The sequence below is a fragment of the Chlamydotis macqueenii genome, chromosome 7, assembly GCF_036417535.1.
Source record: "Chlamydotis macqueenii isolate bChlMac1 chromosome 7, bChlMac1.mat, whole genome shotgun sequence".
In the NCBI taxonomy this organism is placed as follows: domain Eukaryota; kingdom Metazoa; phylum Chordata; class Aves; order Otidiformes; family Otididae; genus Chlamydotis; species Chlamydotis macqueenii.
Genome location: NC_141562.1, coordinates 8,062,208 through 8,083,026, shown reverse-complemented (window position 1 = coordinate 8,083,026; position 20,819 = coordinate 8,062,208). Strand labels below are relative to the sequence as shown.

The following is a 20,819-nucleotide window of genomic DNA, read 5'->3' as shown; positions in this document are numbered from 1 at the left end:
TATCTCTCATACAGCACTGCAACGTCAGCCTTTTCAGAACTGTATTTCCACAAAGCTAAAAGGCCCATTTCAGGCCCTCATTTTCCCCTATGCTGCTGTCACCATCGCCTGCTTGTTGCCCACCCCAGCTCATGCACAGGCCCCTTTTAATTCACATCAAAGCTGCTCCGGTAATCCTCCACCCCACCTACTCTTTGAATCCTGGCAGCTCGTCCACTTTCCATGGCGCCAACTCCACCAGCATCTGGAAGGAGCTTCCCGCCCCGGCAGCCATCTCCAGCCTTCGCTGCTTCTCGCCTCTCGATCCCTCTTCTCGGCCGGCAGCGCCTCCATGACACCTACTTGGCCACTTTTTGCCCTTATACCTTCCTGGCCTTTCCTAGAGGAGCCTCCCCCACCCGCTTCACCGGGAGAGCCCTTCTCGGCGGTGGGGTCAGACCACGTCTCGGCCCCGAGGCGGGGGGCGGTGGGCGGGTGCCCGAGCGGTGCAGGGAGCCCAGCGACGAGCTGGCTCAGGCGGCGGCTGGCTGCGGCCCGGCACTCCCGCCCGAGGAGGGACTACGGGGGAGGAAAGGCAGGCCCGGCTGCCTCCTCCCGGCCGACCGCTTCCCGGAGTGCCCCCTCCCGCCCACGGCACGTGTCGATGGAAGGGCGGAGGGAGGGCGCGGGCGGGCGCCGCCGGGGGCCTGGGGGCGCGAGCCCCCCTCCCCCGCCTCGGCGGCAACGGCCGCCGCGCGCTCCTCGCCGCGAGGCTGGGGGGGGGGGGGGGGGGTAGGCGGGAAAGGAGAGCGCGCCCGGCACCCGCGAGGGCCCGCGCGAGGACGCCCGGCGGCGGTGGCCGCCGGTGCTAGTGCGCGCGCGTGCGCGCGCGCCCCCGCCTCATCTCAACCCCCGCCGCGCGCGCGGCCGGAGTCGTCGGCTGCAGTGATTGGAATCCGACTCCTTCCCGTCCCGCCCCGCCCGCGCGCCGTAGGGACGGGCCGCGCCGGGAGCGCCTGCCGGGACGGAGCCTGCGCCGAGCCCGCGCCGCGCCGTCCCCTCCTGTCCCGTCCCGCCCTCGCCTTCCCCCGCCCGACACGCACCCGCCTTCGCCCCCGTCTCACCGGAGCCGTCGGGGCCCCGGGAACGGCCTGAGGAGCGCGGCGGGGAGCGGGCCCCCTCTCCCTTCGCCTTCTCTCCTGCCGCAGAGGATGAGGAGCCCCCACCGCCGGTGAGTGCGGGGCCGCGCTGGGCCGCGCCGCACAGGCCCCGGCCGTGCGTGCGTGCGGCTGAGGAGCGTCGAGGCGCCCCGGGCAGCGCCGCCGCACCCCTCCCTCGCCCGGCCGGGGGACGCGGGGCGCTCCTGGGCGCTGTCTCTCCCCGCCGCCGGGCGCCCGTCCCCCGGCGGGGTCTGCGCCCCCTCTCGCCCGCGGGCTTATTTCTCCGCGGCCCGGCCCCGGGCACCGCTGTCGAACGCGGACAGCCCGCTGCGGCTTCCCCCGTCCGGCGACGGCCGTTCTCTCGCCCCGGTCTTTCTCCTCCGGGGACCGGGGAGCGCCCACCGCCCGCCCTGCCCCGCCGCGGCGCTGGGGGCGCTGCCCCACCGCTCTCCGACCGGGCCGGGCCGAGCCCGGGGCCGCTGGCGAGGGTCGGGCCGCGGGAGGCTGGGTGGCCGGCGCGGGTGTTCCTCGGTGGCGGCGGTTTCCTGCGTGGGCACGGGGGGCTGGCGGGGCCGAGGCGCCTGGCAGCCCGCGCTGCGTTCCCTCGCCGTGCAGTTCCCCCCGCCCTCCCCGTATCTGCGCCCCCGGTGTTGTAATGCCGGGCTCGGTGCCCAGCAGCCCCGGCCGGAGCGAGCGGCGGCGCCCGCCGCGGGAAGGCTGTGAGGAGCGAGGCGTTTCGGCTCCCTTTGGTGCCAGCGTTAAACAAAGCTCTGCGCCGGCTCCCCAAATCTGTTGCCGTTCCGCGGTGTGAAAGAAAAGCTCTGTCTGAAGAAACAATAAACCCAAGTCATCGCGCGTACCTTAGCGGTAAAAGATTGTACTGTTGACTGCCGGTTAAGTACGACGTTTTCATAACTGATTACAAAACCTATTGAAGAGGGTTTAAAAACATGAATGGCTCTCTACCACCCTTCAATCAACCACCCTCTTTTTGGATTTGTGTTTCTTTGGGGTTTTTTTTGGTTTTTTTTTTGTTGTTGGTTTTTTTTTGTTTTTGTTTTTCTTTTCTTTTCTTTTTTTTTTTTTTGTAAAACTAAGACTGACTTCAGCAGCAGGGAATGGTAGTGAGTTGTGGTATTTCCATTCAGCAGTCGCCTGTCACTTTGTGTCGAAGGTTGTGTGGTGATTCTTCCCAGTGTAAATTGATTTCAGTTCTAATTTACGGTTTTTGTTCTTTGTGGACAGGTAATTATTTTTCAGTTCTTTTATCAAGTGAGTGTCCTAGGGGTTGTTTAGGCCTCTTATCTGTAGGAAGAGAGAAGCTTTTTGTAGACGAGGAAGACTCTCCTGGACCGAAAAAGTTGCCTGATTTGTAGCAGAACCTAGTACTGGAATAAAAAAGTTACATGAGAGCAATTTATATTCAGATACTTCATCAAGTCCTTAGCCAGAAATACCCCATGTTGTGGCATTTGTAGCAGTCTGGATAAAATTCTTGCTGGTAATGTATTGTACTTTTGTTCCTTTTGTAACTTTTTCTTAGGTTATTCACCACGTTTCATTTGTTATGTGAGAGTGCGTGTATGTATTTTATATGTATTTATATAGAGACATACAGCCTGGTAAGGTTTGAGTTCTAGTCTGAAATTTTGTGGACTATCTTCTTGCACAGCTGCAAGATTCAGCTGCCAGTCCTTAGTATGTGCCACTGGCTGCTCTCTTCCAGGAACTATGAATGTATGTGGCTGGATCTGAATATATATATATAAAATATGTAATTTATATGTATATAAAATGCACTTTTTTTTTTTTTTCAATTTGTGAAGTAATTTAGGTTTGAAAGGGACCTCTGGATGTTATCTGCTCCGGTCCCTGTTCAAATTAGAGAAGCAAGCTGTTGGTAAACTGCAAGCTTGAAGTAGCGTGTTACTTGGAATTCACTGATCAAATAAGTGTTTACTGAAACAGTATATAGTAGAGTTTCTTGAAGTCAATATTTGGGACCCTAATCCTAATGTTTTTGACACTGCTCTGCAAAATCCCTGCAGTGAGAATTATGCGCTTTGTTATGAGAATTAAAAATACTGAATATGACAGAGTGTGTAAATGATTTATGTGCTTTTTCTGGATACCAGCATTCAGAAATTGAAGATCTAAAGAGTGATGTAACCACAGTAATTAACTTTATTCTTTATAGTAGTTGGTGTATTTATTGATCTACTTCAAGTCAGAGCTAACAAAATTTTGATCACATTTAGGATTGAATGTGCAGATGTGCAGTAAACTATGTCAGCTAACTTCTTTCAAAATGGACATGTGTTTGCCATAGGTGAGCATTACTGTTGTATGAAGTGCTATGGTGTATTGGTGTATTGCATTGCAAAGAGAATAGGCTTTTGAAGAAGCAATAAATAGCTTTTTCTACTTCCTGAAGTCCTGAAAGGCAAGCAATTGATGGATAAATTGATTAAAAAAAAAAAATTTTTTTTTTTTCTATTGGTTTTAAAATGAGGAATGATGATAATGTTTTATTTGTTATCCAAGAAGCAGTATACAGATTCTGGGGCTATGTAATATTTCCCAAAAAATGCAGGGGAGGGCTTGCTAAATATTTGCTAAATCATATTTTTATAATGAGAAATCAGGGCAGGCTATATTCATCTTTTAAAAGAAAAAGATGTTTTGAAAATAGTGATATTAAATAACTCTGAATTAATGCAATTTCTTTTAAATTGTGTGTCAGTCAATTTAATGAAGAACTCTACAGCTTTCCAAGGCATAGTGGGGCACAAACATGTAGACAGGAGGATCTGAGTACGTCCCCTTCACAGAAGGGATCAAAGAACAGGTATTAGTGCTTACATTAATTTTGGTATAGCCATACTTTCCAAGACAAACAAACCCACCTTCTCCGAAGCCCTGAAAAGCAAACAAATCAAAGGAAAAAGACACCCCTCCTTTTCTTTTTTGTCCACTGTTGTGGCTGATAACTTCTATGATGAGGACAGTATCTCTTTCCAAGACCAGGTAAAAGTCTGACTGATGGAGCAGTGGTAAGTTTTTGGTAAATTGCTGAAAAGCGTAGATGGATGAATGAGACCAGACGGTACATGGAAGGGGATGTGTTACAAATGTGTATGTTTCTCCTTTGCTTCTGTCAAGCATCAGTTGAAGATCTGCCCTTTCTATCTGGATATCTGGGAAAGTGTCGGGTATTTATTGTTTCCTCATAAAAAGAGGGCATATCTTTAGTGCTTGGGATTTCCTTCACTTACCTTATAGTCATCTGTAAATAAATGACAGAAGCAACTCAGTAATTTAAAGATACATCATGTCAGAGTTGTATGTGAGTATAAATGGAGTACTTGGAGCCTTGTTTCACTTGTTAATATTCCCAAAACGCAGGACTTGGGGGTGGGAGCAGAGTGCATGTGCTTGGTGGCCTCACAGCAAACTTTTCCTTTCACTGCTGCTGATTTAGTGGTTCCAGTTTTTCCTTTCTTGGACAAGATCTGCAGAACCCTCTGCAGTTGCCCCACCGCACTCATGTTGATGGTCGCCAGTAGAAATGATGTCTTCTGTGCCTTCCACAATGGTTTGTTCTTTAAAGGGGAAGCAAGAAATTTATTTCTGCCTGGGTTTTTTTTGTTTGTTTGTTTGTTTGGGTTTTTTTTGCAGTCTCTTAAAAGTTGCTGTCAAGTCTGTAGAGGATTTGATATTCTCAGATGTAAAGTAGTTTTACATCTGAAAAATGTTTAAAACTGAAAACAAACGTAAAATTTAACCTGCTGTATTGTGTCCTTTGAAAATAATATGGAGACTGGAATAGATAATCCATGAAATTGGACAGAAAGTTGAAATAGTCACCTCATTTGTCTTCATTGTACAGAAAACATCATTTTAGCATTCTGAATGCTCTTATTCCAAAGATACATGGAATACAGATTTTGTGAGAGATTCAGTCCAGAAACATCTGCTCTGTACTTTGTCCTCTGGGTACATAATCCTCAAGAGGTTTAGTTTGATACAAACAAATAACTGGCCCACTACTGACCAGGCAGTCAACTGGGGAATGAGCTGCCAACTTGCCAGAATGGTCTTTGTTGTGAATTGGTTTTGCAGCACCTCACTGGGTGCATTTACAGGGCATATTAGCTGTATTTTATACCCAGACTCCCTTGAAAGCAAAACAAAGCAATTATTGTACTACTCTTCAATATATCTTCAGCATGTATTTTGAAATTCATTGTAGTAGGTTTATAATAGTGAAGCACTTCAGGTCATTGTATATTTGATATATTGAGAAGACAGAGAACTTTTTTCATGTTGTGGTAGTGATAAGATGCATGTGTTTCTAGTTATGGCTCCGTTGTTTCGGCTGTACACAAATGGTACAAAAAATACAGTCATTCTGTTCCAGATTTATAATCCAGATTTATTTCTTGTCATTTTTCTGATGAGTGTCTCGTAGTTGCCTTCCCATTTCATTTGAATTCCGTGCGCTTCAGTTAGGTTTACTATGTTATGATGGTCTGGTTAATACAATTAAAAATAAGTACTGAAGTGGGGAAATAAACTCCAGTTCATGAATGTGATAATATTAGTAGATTTTATATGTGTGATAAAGGAAAAGCAACAGCAAAGGCTTATTTAAGATCCAGTGTGTTACCACCTCAGAATTTCTGCAGTGACATCCACGGTTACAGTGAAAGTGATTGGCTTGATGGAGCTCTTCCTGTGAGTCATCAGCTGTCTGCTACCTGTTCCGAATTCACTGGTGCTTTTGTTCCTTGGGGAGGAAAAGTGTTCCGAGTAGCAGAAAGAGTATGAACTTAATTTAAATGTTTTAAAAGGTTCTGATAAGACAAAATCTACCAAGTAGTAGTTCATAGGGTGCACACCTGCAGCACGTGGCTGAATGCTCTGATGCTTATTTTTTCCCCAAAATAGAATTCCTCAAAACACAGAGGAAAATATAGTAGGTTTAAATGTCATTTTAGTATGTGATGAGTTGCCTTTGTGTTAAAAGGGGAAAAAAGTAGGTATTACTAACTCAGCTCTGCAGTACTGTGGCTTAATTTGCATAATGTGTTATAACAGCAGCAAAGCTTTTTACAAAAAATTGAAATCACTTAAATTTTCTCAGTGTCTCTTCAGCTAATTGCATTACATGATGGCTTCAGTCAACTTTATTAGCATAAAACGTGGAAACAACTAGCAGTTCTTTGTGTCTATATTCCCTCAGTTCACCATCTTAAAGAGAAAACTGTCAGTCTTGCGATCTTTGGCCAATAAAAATACAAGCAGATGTAGCAGGGATAAGTCAGAAAAATATCAAAGAAAGTCTCCCGAAGATGCATACCAGGGCACAGACCTGGTTCATAGAAGCAATTTCCTTTTCACTGCTGCAGCTGCTGAAACAGTCTGAATTTGCTTTTCCTTAAGTCTCTTGTCTTTATAGTGTTAATTATTAACAACTTTTTCGTAATTTGAAAAAAAAAAAAAACCCTAAAAATGTTCATAGGCCTTTACACTTCCTCTGTGAGAGCCTGATCCTAAACTTGACTGGAAATCAGTGGGCAGAGCCCAAATGACTTCTAGGGTACTGAAGTCGTTCTGATGACAGATTTCTCTTCTGCAGAGAATTAATATCCTGCTCATGAAAGATTTGTTGTGCAAATGAGTACATTATGTGCTCAGAGTCAGAATTTCGGTGGTATAGAAGTGGTGAATAAGCTCAAATATAACTTTCTAAATTAATCATTCTTTTTCCTGTTCTTTGTTAAGTTGGAAATTCAGAGTGTGGTGGTGATGCAGAGGCATAGGCACTGTTCTACGTTGTTGTGCAGGGGTACAGAGAGTTTGAAAAGGAAGCATGTACAGATGTGAGGAATCATTCAGCAGGAAGAATGGATACTTGAAATAGGGAAATACTGTATCATCCCCTGGTCCCCTGTGCTTGGGAATGAAAGAACTTGGACAGTAGTATGAGAACAACAGTGGCTTATCGGAAGAAGACAGGGTGAACATCAGTGACTGAACATGTGAATCAGAAAACCAGAAAGAAATGTGAAACATGCTCTCCTTGCTGCATATCCTTTTTTTTTTTTTGTGAAAGAAAAATTAATGTTTTACAGAATGCCTTGGAGAAGGTTTCAGAAGGTTTCAGAAACCCTCCTGTAGCATTCTCTGTGCTGTCCAAGGGATGAGTCTTGCAGTTGACAGACACTGGTCCAGACAACTGAGAGTTAATTACAAGAAGAGATTGGGATAGGGCATGGGAAGGCACTGCCAGCTAATGGGGTGCAGCCATTCTTAGACTCAACACCCAAAACTGGGTGGACTGTCTTCTGTTCAGATTATTGAAGGGATTTTGGCATTAATCAAAAATTCAGTAGTGGTACTGAGTGTTAAGTGGAAATGTCCCTGATGATAGAGGATATAGGAAGTTTTATAGGGAATTTTATTTGTATTACTTTGAGGTTTGTTTTTTGGTTTTTTTTAACTTGTTTTGAATGTCTCCACTTTCAGAGACAAAGCAAACAATAAATCTTGCAGAAGGAAAAAAGGCTTTTTTGGTTTTGTGTACTGATGTCTTTTTCTGATTTTATCTTCCTTATTTACTAGTTCACAACTGTTTTGTGAAAATATCCTATAGCAAATTTTCTGTAGGAGTATGTACTTCAGAGTGTATGCCATTCATTAGGATTGAAGATTGTGCCCTTCCTCATCCAGGCAAATGATTACTGTGAGTTTCAAATTAAAATAAAAATTCAATAGGTTTTGCAGCCAATTTGTTTCATTTGCTGAGCTGAACTAGTGATTCTGCTAGTGATAATTCTTTAAAACTCATAATGCTGACCGAAGTTTAAGACAGACGGGATTGACCTAGTCTTCTACTCTGGTTAGATGAGTGGAAATTTTTTTGAACAACGCTAACTCCATTTAAATTTTTGGGTTTTAGTACTCTTGCATTAATCGATTCTTTACTAAAATGATTTAAGTTGGCAACCACAGATAACAAGTTTACAGTAATCTTTATATGTTTTTTAAAGTTCTTTTGGTGCATGGTGAGGGTTTTTTTTTGGTTTTTTTTTTTTTTTTAGCTTACCACTATATTTAATTTAATACAACTCCTAAAAAGAAAGAATCAAAACCTGGAATGTTGTCCTACTCAGAAGTTAGGGCAGAGAGTTCTGTTGAAGTGTAGGAGTATTCTCATATAGCTGATATCCTTCAGTTTCCTGCTCTTGAAATTTCATGGAAGGAATGCAGTTAGAGACTCGCCAATTTGGGTTAAACCAGGAACTGTGAAATAAAACCCGACCCAGACAGGACAGTTTTTATTCAAACTCAAGCCTCTGTTGAACTGTCTGTTTTTGTTCCACCCCTGGCCCTGCTTCACTCCCCCACCTCTCTTCAAATTCACAAGTTTTTAAATGTAGAGATGTTTCTAATTTAGAAAATTATTTTGGCATAATGAACTAAAACAGAAAGGAGGGGACTAAACTGAGGGAGGTCAAAAAACAGATGGAAATAGAAAATCTGAAAACATCTACTAAAAAAAAAAATCACCCTTGAAATAATGGAATCTAAATGCTGAAATTATACATCTGCTCAGCAGCTGTGCATTCCTTAGCCAGAGGTTCTGCTACAGAAATTGCATTAGTCAACTTTTTTTCTCAAAGTTTCAAATGGTGTTGTTTAATATTTACATCTCTCTGTAATACTTTCAGTAATAGTCTTAGAAACCTGGGATAGGTGCAAGAATAGAGGTGGAGGGAAGAGCTGGTGAGCTGATGTAAGCATTTCTGTCTTTGTTCTTAAGCATCTGCAGCATGTATAGCTGTTTGGTGCAGTGAAATTCTGTGATTTTCTTTCTTGGTGGTTCTCTGAGTATCTTTTAATTTCTGCTGACTTAATTTCAGAGGTGAAGTTGGTTACAGGAAAAATAACCAAATGAAAATATATGAAATGAGAGCGCAGTAGTGAGACAAGAATGTTACAAATTAAGAAACCAGCCTCAAGTGTTTTGCTCCCAACAATGACCAGCAATATTGCTCTAGAGGAAAATGTGAGACAGTCTGCAGCGGACAGCTGTGGAATTACACTGCTCTGTGGAAGCTCCTTCCTACATTCCAATAACCAGGAGCTCGCTGAGACTGTAATGTGTGCTAAATACATTTAAGTATATATCCGCAGCATGTTTTTATACAGTATCTTAAAATGTTAAATCATTTTAGCTAGAAAAAGTCTCTATAAGCTATTAAGAAAGTTACAAAAAATTGTAATTTCACATTTTCCTTTGTGGTTTTTTTTCTTTGTACTGTTTTGATGATGTTGGTGTTCATCAGTTACTTGTTGGCACTGAGATTTACGTATGCTAGAGCAAGTCTTTGAGCAGAAGTTGGTTTGAGTGCTGATGTAAATGGTGATTTAGTTAGTGTAAGAGTCTGTGGTGAATTTTGTTCTGTAAAAAGATACCAACCAAGGTACCTCTTACTTCAAATAATTTTAGCCAAAATTTTAAAAGTTTGAGGTTATGCAAGATAAATGTCATAGTTTTCAGAAATGTTGACTATCGTTTTCAAAGTGTATCTAGTTTTGGAAGAAGTAATTGTTTACAGGAAGGTATTTTTTTATATGTGTACTTGGAACAACTGAAGATGAAGTAATTCTCCTTCAGGTTACTTTCAGTGAGAAAAGAGCCTGTGAGTGTGCTGCAAATACAGACAGTAGAGTCTCCTGAGTATTTGAAAGGGCAGAAATGAGGCTTGGGACAGGATAGTGGGTGAGCTCAGGTAACAGGGAGCTTGGGCAGAGGAGCAGCACCATGGTGATGAAGGTTTGCTGGGTTTGAGCCCTGCAGCTGGGAGGACAGGGTGGGCCGAGATGTGGGACTCGTCCTTCACCAGAACCCTCCTCTAACAGCGTTTCTTACTTCAGGGTGGGAGCTACAGAACTGTCTATCTGCTTTCTGTGTATTTAACTGCATAGCACCGCCTTCCATATCTATCCATACATTTCTTTTCCACAAGTAGTTATTGTTTCATTGTCACTTTTTATTTTTCCCTCAGTGTCTGTGACTTTATTACAGTGTGAAATGAGGTTTCTGGCTATTAGAGGGTAGCCAGTTCAAAGTTTCCCTCCACACAGACTAAGTTTAATACCTCATTTATTTCGATTTGGCTCTGTTTTCTGTACATTGTGGAAAAGACTGGGCACAAACAGGAGAAATCAGACGCCTGCGTGCAGTTGCATGGCTGCAATCTTGTTGAGAACACAGAGGTGCGGTGGGACAGTTGACATGGCTGGAGTGCTGCAAGGACTGGCTACAGGCTCTCTATGAAAGGACAGACTGGGATGGCAAGAGGTGCAGCATGTTGTAGAGGTTTTTATTTTTTTTTTGTGAGAGCACTGTGGGAATGCGTGGAGCTCTGCCTCTCTGGTGGATGAGGAGTCAGTTGAGAGCTTATGGGTCAGGACTAGTGGCGGGTCAGAACGGGTGATATTGATGGGTGTCTGATAGCCTTCTGCAATGAAATGACTGGCTCACTGAATGAGTGGAGAGCAGCGGATATTGTTTATCTTGACCTCTGTAGGGCTTTTGACAGTGTCTCTTGTAACATCCTCATCAACAAACTAATGGAAGTTCAGTCTAGACAAACGGACAGTGAGAGACATTGAAAACTGAGTGAGCTATCAGGTTCAAAGAGTTGTGATCAGTGGCATGAAGTCCAGCTGGAGACCAGTCACTAGCAGCATGCCACAGGGGTCAATGCTGGGTTCCAGTACAGTGTGACATCTTCGTAAATTATCTGGATGATGGGCCAGAGCGTACCCTCAGCAAATTTGTAGACAATACAGAATTGGGAGGAGTGCTTAAACCAGAAGGATCTGATGGAATGGAGAAGTGAGCAGAGAGGAACCCTGTGAAGCTCCACAAAGGGAAATTTAAAGCTCTGCAACCTGGGAAGGAGTAACTCCATGTAGTGGTACAGACTGGAGACTGCCTGGAAAGTAGCTTTGCAGAAAAGAACCTGGGAGTCATACTGGACAAGCTGAACATCAGCCAGCAAATGCACCCTTGCGGCAGAGAAAGCCAGCAGCCTCCTGGGCTGTGTTTGGGAGAGTGCTGCAGGCAGGCTGAGGGAGGTGATGATGCCCTTCAGCTCGGAACTGGTGAGACACATCTGGAAGGCCCTGGCCAGTTCTGGGCTCCCAGGAAGAAATTGGGAGGTACCCCTGCAGCAGAGAGGTGCTAACAGCCTCACTGTAAGCAAGTGACAGGGCCTGTTCTGTGTGTTTGGAAATGGTGTGGAAAGGGGAGTGGATAGTGAGGTGGTGAAACTTGTAGCTGATACAGGTGTTGTAAACTGGCTGTGGCAGTACTGGATGTCTGGATGATAAAATATCTGATGAGATACGGTAAGTGCAATGTAATTTAATTCAGACAGAGGAAAAACAGTAATAGGCTTTAAAGCAGGTATTAACACTTGAGGAGATCTTGGGTAGTGTTCAAACAGCTCTTTACTGTGAGGTTCCAACTTTAGATTGCACCTATTGGCTTATGGTGTTTAAAACTTTCTTTCTTTCCTTTGGCTGTGTGCTTTAACTGTCACTTCTGTATTTATGTAGTTGTGGCTAGGTGGAAGGTTGGATTTGTTTGCTAATCTAGCTGAAAACAAATCCTATAAAAAAACCTGGGTTTTCAGCAGCTCCAGCTGACCATGAGACCATATGAGGAGTAAGGGGAGAGGAGGGGCAGCACTTTCCTTCTTACCATCAGCACAGGCTTAAATAAGTTTAAGCCAATTTTGAAGCAGCATTCTATGGAGTAATTACAAGTTTTTAAAAATGGGATTATGCAGCTCTACACATTCATTATATGTGGACATGCATATTATATAGTTCTGGTAACAAAATTTCAACAGTCCCATTAAAACAAGAAGGTAATTGTTTTGTTTTGGTTTTTTTCTTCCCCTAGCAGTACAAATGGGATGCAGTACTAAATAGACTTGGGCTTCTTAAGTCAAGGAAAGAAAAACAATGGAGAGGGACATGTGATAGTAATCTATCAAACCTTAAATGAAATTAAGAAACTGATAGAGAATAATTTTTCACCACTATTTTGTTTTTTCTCTACAGTATAAGGCAATGGTAAGTTACAAGCACAGTAAAATGTTCTTTCTTTCCCTCATCACAGTGAATACTGTAGTTGAAGAGCTGCTGCCAGAGTATGTGGCTGGGGATGAAAGTATTGCGCAGGTTTGCGATCACACAGATTTGTTGAAGGATGTGTCCGTTGATGGCAATAGCACAGTGACTTGTGTCCAGTTGTAGGTCAGGAACTACACAGGCTTCTGGATGGAGGAAGGGAGGACTCTCTTCTTCCTTCTTTCCCAACCAGTCTGATAGCAGGCAGTGTCATAAACAGTGCTCAGCTAGACATCTGCTATAGTGCAGTAGGCTAATTCATATGCCTTTTACCACACCCACACGCACCCAGGCACGTCAGCTCCTCTGCTGTTACATTCAGTAGTGTCTGCAATGCCTACAACTTTTTTTATATTGCACTGGCATCTAGCTGCCTTCATTGACACATTCATTGGGTTTGGTTTAATGATATTGCCATCAAACATGAAGTAATGTGTTTTTAGTGTCTACCTTATCTTGAAGATTTTCTATTCAGGTACTTTCTTTTGCTTAATGTGGAAAGACTGGTAATATAGTTTCTTAAGGACTAGAGCGGTGCAGCCAGGTAGACTTCCATTGATGTCTGCAATGAAAATCTGCTAGATGAATAACTAACTAGCAGATGAAGAGGGCAGTTCTGTGCTACAAATAAGCAAGCCTAGCAGCTGGGTATGCTCGAAGGGCCAATTCTACTTCCTGTTAATGCCACCCATGTGTATCCTTGCATTTTCCTTTACAGTGATACTGGCACTCCTCTGATGCTGTAGGAATTTAAACCGGATGAAAGCTGATTACTTTTTTTTTTAAATAGGCTTCACTTCTTGCTAGTCTGACTGCAATTGTGGGGCCAGCCCAAGTGCCAGTGTTGGTGTACAGAACAAGAGTGCCCCTTCCAGACACAGCTTAGCTGTAGTGTAGTGTGCTTGTGGGTGAGGCTGCTGTTTGGGAGTGTTACTTGTTTTGGAACACTTTTTTTTTTGCTTAGCTTGAGTAATACTGATCCCGTGTAACTTCTTAGTGTATGTTGAGTATGTCCACCCTCCACAAAGCAAAAGTGGATTGAGTAGAAGCTTTACTTTCCCATCCCCACATTCTTCTTTTGCAGTTGTGTCCTTTGTTTTGTAGTACTGTTAAGTGTTTCTATCTCATGTAGTATGTAAGTTTTGGATTTTGGCAAATTCCTAATACTTAAAACTTCAAAGACAAGCTGCATGTATCAACAGGCTTGAAGATTAGATGTCTGTTAAGATTATGGAGTGGATGTCACATTGTTTCTGTTTCAAAGGTCTTGAGCTGTGTTAATGTCCCCAGAGGTGAAGGATGTTACGATCAGAAGTGTTCAGTAAACTTGTTATGCCTGATAAGGGGAAGTCACTATGCACATAATATCCAGCCAGTGAGACATTTTTGTTTGGCACCAGGGGATGTGGGAGGAAAAGGGAGAGAGAACTGTGGTTAGAGGAATATGCGTGAGTGGGGAAATGGATATATGGCAGAGGACTGGGAGAGCGGAATCATATAAGATATAGGGAGAGAGCTGGGGCAGTTATGTTGGGAAGAGATATATGTTAAAATAGGACATAAATCTGTAAGAAACCAGGCCTTCCTAGGTCTGTTGCTTGTAGTGTAATTTGTTTGATGTGTGATGACTCTTCCCCCCTCCCCCGCCTTGAATGAAGAGGAGAATTTGAGATGAGAGTGACTTGGGGTATAAGAACCAGAAATACCATAGGTATTTGTTTGGCATCGCTGCCAGGGCAGAAGGGATAAATTCAGTGAAGTTTTTTCTTCTGTTTTCCTCATGTAACCTAGGCTTTAGTAGAACAGAGAGAAGGCACAATAAAATCTTTATATAGCAGAGACAGATATAACAATGTGTATGCTGTTCCCAGATCCAAGGCGTTTTACAGAGCTGGTCAAAAGGAGCTTAAACTGACATAGCATCTAGCAAGTGAAATGGTGCATGCTCTTTTCTATCTATTACACGAAGCTGGCTCATGGCTACAAATGTGGAAATGTATTTGAGAATTAATCCAGTCTTTTAACATGTATTTTTCAAAGAACTGCTGTAGTTGAAGCAGAAGACTAGCTTTTAACAATGGACATACTGGAATTAAATGCCATCTTAACAGTGCAGTTGGTATGAGAGAATAATCTAAAAATACAGCGTTGAAATGTCTGACAAGGTCATAGGAGTACTGATGCAGCCACATGTTTGTGTATTAGTATGTATGCAGTCCACACTCCTCCACCTACTGAACCCATTATACTGCAATAGAAAACAGATTCTGTATAAACTGCTTATTGCAAATATACTTGGTTTTGAAAATGCTGGATTTGCTGAATGCTCCTCTTTTGCACTGAATTTTCATTTCAGCAGGAAGCATTATCATCCAGAGCTTGTGCTTTTGAAAGGTATAATATTTTATCCTCGTGCAGACAAATTTGCCAGTACTGTTGGGTTTTTAATTTTAATTTAGAATGCAAGTTTCTGCAAGTATGCTTTTGAAATAACTTTATTTAGAACAGTAGTTTTGATATACCTTTCAGAAGATTGTTTCTCTGCTCTTGAAAGCAGTAACACATATGCATAGCTTCATTTGGCTAGACTCACAGTTCAGTTATAGCTCAGTGGGACTGCTTGTGCAAGTTGTGTTAGAGATCGATGTCTAAAATGGCACTTGCTAAAACTGTTATGTTCACAGTCACATTTCTCATGAAATGAAGCCTGTTCAAAAGGATGGTTTGTTTAGAATGACACTTGGCAGGCTCTGTACTACTTGTGCACCCAAGAGTAATACAATTAAAAGAAGATAAAGGAGATTTTCTATTTCAATATTCCTTTTTAACAGTACTTTATGTAATCTATATTGTATCTTTTCTGCAGGTAGTCATTGTTTTACCATGTATGTATCTTTCTGTGATACGTGGTCTGTAACTTTCAAAGAGGGTTATGACTGTGAAAACATAATTGTTATAAGCAGGTATATTTCCTTCATTTGTCACAGTTAATTTCAATTGACAATGTTGTGTTTAGGATTGTTGAGTTTTTCAGTTGAATTTGGTTTGGGTTTTTTTCTTGAGTTTTTTGTGGTTTTGGTTGTTTTTTTGTTTTTTTTTTTTTCCCCCTCCAGTGACTGGTTGTAATCTTTGCTGGCATGAAACTAGCACTCAACTGAGGTACTGAAGGCGTTTGTTAATGTCCTCATAAAACACCACAGTCATGTTTTCTATCTGCTCCTTTGGAAAACAGTGTGTTAGCAGAGAATTCTCAGTAAAATATGTATACATTCTTTTTATTTTTAGCGCAGTGGGTTTGACCCCTGTTGAAGCCTTTGGGATTACTTTGTATTTTTAGGGCTGTCTTAATTTTCATTATATATAGTATTTGTGTGAAGTATCCCAATAATAGATCTTGAGACCAAAACACATCCTCTGTGAGTGAGGGGGAGAAAAAAAACCAGCAAAACCGAACAAACACCGCCCCCCTTCCCCCAAAAAAAAAAAACAACCCAAAAACAAAACAAACCCCCCCAAAAAAAACCCCACCCCTCAAAGCAAAGTTACAACTACAGGGAGGATGCTAAGGGTTGGACCTGTTATATATGTCTTCTGACAGAGAACCAATACCAGTAACTTCTTGCAAGCCATTTAGTAGCTGTCAGGTAACCATGTTATGGTGTCTTTAGCTTCTTTAGCTTCAGTTTTAAAGTGTAAACATACTTGCTCTTCCACTTCTAACCAGCAATTTGAATAAATTTTATTCCAATGAAGTAAGCATTATTAAATATATTTTAAAAGAAAAATAACTGATGATTTGTTAGAGTATTTGGAGCATTTTCTGTTACCTTGAGGTTAATATAGAAATGCTGACTAGATCAGAAAATACTGTCAGTTTAAAATGTGATGCATATTTTGAATTTTGGTTATCCGATACAAATTATGAATTGGAAATAAATTATCCAGAAATAAATTCTGTAGATAAGTAACAGATAAGAGAGCTTCCTTCAGGGAAAGATATAAAAGCTTTAGAATTTTGCATAATCTGAAAGATGAAATGTATCATATATGATGCATATAAGCAAAGTTACTGTATTTTGCCTTCTGTAAAATAACAAGAGATCTTGCAAATGTAAGTCAATATTTGCAGTAAATAAAAATATTAATGTTTAAAGCACTCATATTCTGTAAGTAATCAAGGCATCTGACTAAGATTTTTGTTTTGATACATAACAAAAAAACCCTCTGCATTTACTTTGCCTAGAATATAAGGATTAAGTAGACAGCTGTTAGTGCTTCCCATCCTTGACCTGAAATAACCAAGGTTAAGACATGTTCATAGTGAGGTTTTTGTAAATTTATTAGAATATTGATAAAGGTGATTATTTTAATCATCCCATTTACTCTAAGTTTTGGGTTTTTTTTTCTTTCAGATTTAAAGTCTTACAGAAGCCCCCATCATAGTTGTATTTGACCTTCCTCATGGAGTTCTGGGGTTTTAGCATGAAAAGACTGCTTCAGTTCAACATCTCTTAACATTTAGAATTTGTTCCTATTTTGTAGGATGAAACCAATAACAGGAGAAACTGAGAGTGAAGGATCCTAGATCTAAAGAGCCATCAGTTCTGAATTTCTGTTGTTGAATTCTTAAATATGTTTAAAATATAGGCCCAAATCTTGATGACAGTTAGGAGTTTCTGGCAGCCTTTGTTGCTGACGAGATGTTTTTTACACTAACAGAGCGATTCTACAGGTACAGTGTACACTGGCCAAAGGTCTCCTCTTGGTAGAGTTACAGAATTGCCAGCCTTACCAGTGTTTTGTGATGTTGTATTTGCTTAAACCAACAAAAGTATAAACCACCTCCTAGGGAAATCATACAAAAGAAAGTCAATGTGAGCTCCTCATTGCTACACTGATGCCCTAAAGCCTTGTACCCCTCCAAGATACCTTGAGGGTTTTGTTTTGTTTTGTCTTTCCTGATAGAATAGCTTTGGTAGTGTCTTTAGTGAGTAAAATTACTACTGCTGGAAAAATGTTTTTTTAAGGTATTCTTTCTCTCTTCTTACACTGTGCTATCACTAGAATGATTGATAACTTATTTTTTTCAAGTCATCATCTCTTAGCTAGTAGGATAATGGTATCTTAGTAATTTCAGTATGCTCAGAATGGTAAAAATCTTGGCTATATATTATCTTCAGGGGTAACTCTATTGTGTTTATTGTTATTTCTGTGCATGTATGTGAATAACCTGAAAACTTAAATGTTGAAGTCTCGTTGTATCCTAAATACACTATATGTGTATAGTTTGAAAAATTAAGTGAATTCATAACAGAGTTGTCCCTTTCATTTGGGTTTATGAAGTGGTGTTCTGAATTCAGACTTATTTGGTGTACACAACTGTGTTGGTTCTGAGGTGCCAGGCTTTTTAAATGAAAAAGAGGTATTCTTCCTAACTCCTTGCTTCTGAGTAACGTCTGGTCATTTCTAAGGTGCGTGAAAGTCAGGCGAATTTTGAGTCGGGGTAGGGACGAACGGAACGAACGAGACCTTCACGGCTGACCCGAGCAGCGGCTGCCGGCGGAGGCGGGCGGCTGGCAGCAGCCGGAGGGACCGGGAACGTTCGGGCGCCGGGGCTGCGACTGACAGCGCCGAGTGTGCGGTGGCGCTGCTCCTCCGCCTTCCCTCAGGGAAGAAACATTTTAAAAAATAAACATTTTCTGGCCTATTTCAGGAGAGGGCACGGGCAGCTCGATTCCTGCTAGGCCGCGCCAAGGTGCCATTTTAAGAGGTTAAACGAGTTTCTAAACGCTGTGGGGCGGGCGGAGATCGGGTTACCGGCTCCGCGTTCCAGCGCCGCCGCTGCGCCCCGGGGCTGGGCCCGGCCCCCTCCCCGCTACCGCTGCCCCCCTGGGCGGGGCGAGGCCCGGGAGGTTCCCTGCGGGGGCCGGGGAGAGGGGGCGCGGCGCTCGGGCTGCGGGAGACCATCTGGGCTGGTGCCTCCCGTTCACCGAGGGTCTCGGGGGCTGGAGTGTCTCCGAGTGCGCGTAAGAAGTTACGAGGAAAGAACTCGGGTTTGAAGTATTTTTAGCGATCAGAAATCCTTGTGGCGCTGTGTAATTGTGCTTAGCTGTAGCAGTGTTTATAAGGACCTTTTCGAAACGGATTACTGTGCTTAAAATGTCTCTTTGAGAGACAGAAAGTTAATTATCTGAGATTTACTTTTCTTCTAATTTCTCAAGTTGCTACCTATATTTACAGTATTATGTAAATTCTAGGTAAATATTTACTTTATCATGGAGCTGTAGGTTTGTGTATTTTGCTTGTTTTCCCATCTCTTCCCATGGATACAAAATAGCAATTTGAAGTAATGTGTTTTAAAGATCGTATAATTTCCATTTAATGTTTGCACTGCAGCAGTACCCAGTTGTTCCTTGGCAGAACAATGGTTGTGTACTTACTGGACACTTTTTAAAGCCTTCACCATTTAAAAAAAAAAAAAAAGAAAAAAAAAAGCTGCAGGAGAGTATCATTAAGGCTTTTTATAATAGAACTGAGTTTGTAATTAAAGTTTTGGATTGACTTTGGAACAGAATGCTATGTGGAATATTTATTGTAGTTGTTACAGTGCTAAGATACAACAACGTCAGCATATATATCTGCTCTTCCCGTAGGGTCATTAACACGTCTTGTGTACTTCTCTGAGGCTGCATAAATATTTTCAGGTGAAAGAAATTGAGGAGGAAATAAATTTTTAGTTTGAAACTCTGACCATGTTGTGTTGTGGGTTTTGTTGGGTTTCCCCCGAACCCCTTTAATTCAGGTTGTAAATCATTCGCCAATCAGTCCATAACTGACTTTTTTCCTCTACCTTCAGTATGGTATCACAAAAAAAAAGAGATAAATAATGACTCTAGATTTCCTTCAAGAACTAAGTACAGCTTTGTTCATATGAAGACTCAGCAAGGGCATGAGATATCACATTTATTGGAATCTTAATGATGAATAATGTGTATCAAGTGCTCTGAAATGTACAAAGCGAATCAACTGCACAAAATCTTCTCTAGCAACTGGCTGGAGTTGTGTTAGTTGTAAAATAAAGTGAAGCTGTTAAGATCATGAGATTTTTCTTCATGGCATGTAACCTCTTTGTAGCAAAAGAGGTAAAATGATCCTGGTTGTGGTTAGCAATGCAGCTCTCTTGTCAAAGGAATTCCTTTTATTCCATTCCCTCCTCCCACAAATAAAAGCAATCGCCCACTGAAATGGAGAGTCCTACGTCAAAATTCTACAGTTGTTTTAGTTGGCACAAAGCAATCACAAAGTATCTTGTTCTGATGAAAATTCTTTCTGAGAGCTGCTGCAGCTTTATCCCTGAGCTCCCTCAGACCAGAGGAATCAAACTAATTTGTACTGTTTCACTGCAGGGAGTCTTTCGTGTCTTTTACCTCTACCGGTAGAAATATCTCTGGTGCAGGCTGGAGAATTTTTTCTTCTCCTTAGCCTGAACATGAGAAATCCAGTCTCAACTGGTTACTGCCCCCTCCCCACAAGTTCACAATCTGAACATAAACTTTTTTGGGAAGATTGAGTTTACCCTAAGGTAAATAAAATTCAACCTTAAAAGCAAAAATGGAAATGGACTCTGTATCTTATTTTCTTAGTAAGACTATGTATAGTAAAAATAAATGACTTGATCACCTCATCTACTCTTTAGCCAAATTCTTCTCAGTGATTTCTCAACTGTTTGTGTTCCATGCTATATTTCAAAATGTGTGGAGTGTTGGTTAAAAAATACGCTTATTCCCCAAAAGCAGTATGCAACGGATGCAGCTGCTTTGAGAATATATAAAGGTAACATATTAAAATAACCCACAACCTTTTTGCTTGTGTTCCAATGTGTATGTCTATAATGGGTTTCAGTGCAGTTGAGATAATTTCATCATTTTCAAGCTGAGATCTCAGATCTAATGCCTAGAAGTGAGAAAAGGACTATAAATGCACACATAATGTATTTTACTCAGGCACTTGCGCTGGTTCACAAACTCCAAGCAGTCTAACTGTGATGCTGAAGCCTCTGTGGTGAGATTTAGTGTAAATAATAAATGCAGAGCTCTGGGTAAAATTGTATTGCCAACACCCAATTGAAACAGAGTGTAGCTGCTGCAGTCACATGGTAAGGTAGCAACGAATATATTTGAGTTATGTTGCTTCTGCCCACACATGCTTACCTTGCAAAATGTTTGCATAGATCTTCATAAAAACTCTTCTCTGAATCTGCTGTGGCAAGCAACAAAATTATTTTGGCACTAAAATAATACCGTATTTGAGCTGACAACCTTGCAAATGTAGGATATGCTGTATGTTTCTAATGTTGCTTTTGATGTAAAACTCAGCTATTTGTTCACCTATGTGATACGGCAGTGAGATAATAGGTGGTTCTGTGCCTTTCACTACTTTTTGTTATTTTCTATCTAGCAATTG

General features: G+C 42.0%; 1 protein-coding gene and 1 long non-coding RNA gene across 4 annotated transcripts in view; one reads left to right on the top strand and one right to left on the bottom strand.

Moving 5' to 3' along the window:
• LOC147600042 (uncharacterized) overlaps window positions 1-1,237 on the bottom strand; it is a 45,851-nt gene extending 44,614 nt beyond the window's left edge. The window contains exon 1 of one of the 2 annotated variants that reach the window (XR_015259062.1): window positions 1,104-1,237. This is a non-coding gene — a long non-coding RNA (uncharacterized LOC147600042). Of the gene's footprint in view, window positions 1-191; window positions 598-1,103 lie in introns of those variants that run through there. The other variant, XR_015259061.1, reaches the window with a different exon arrangement.
• BMPR1A (bone morphogenetic protein receptor type 1A) overlaps window positions 1,005-20,819 on the top strand; it is an 84,050-nt gene continuing 64,235 nt past the window's right edge. For both annotated transcript variants that reach the window (XM_086752170.1, XM_086752169.1), the window contains exon 1: window positions 1,005-1,210. The gene's annotated coding sequence lies outside the window, so the exon portion shown is untranslated. The remainder of the gene's footprint in view (window positions 1,211-20,819) is intronic.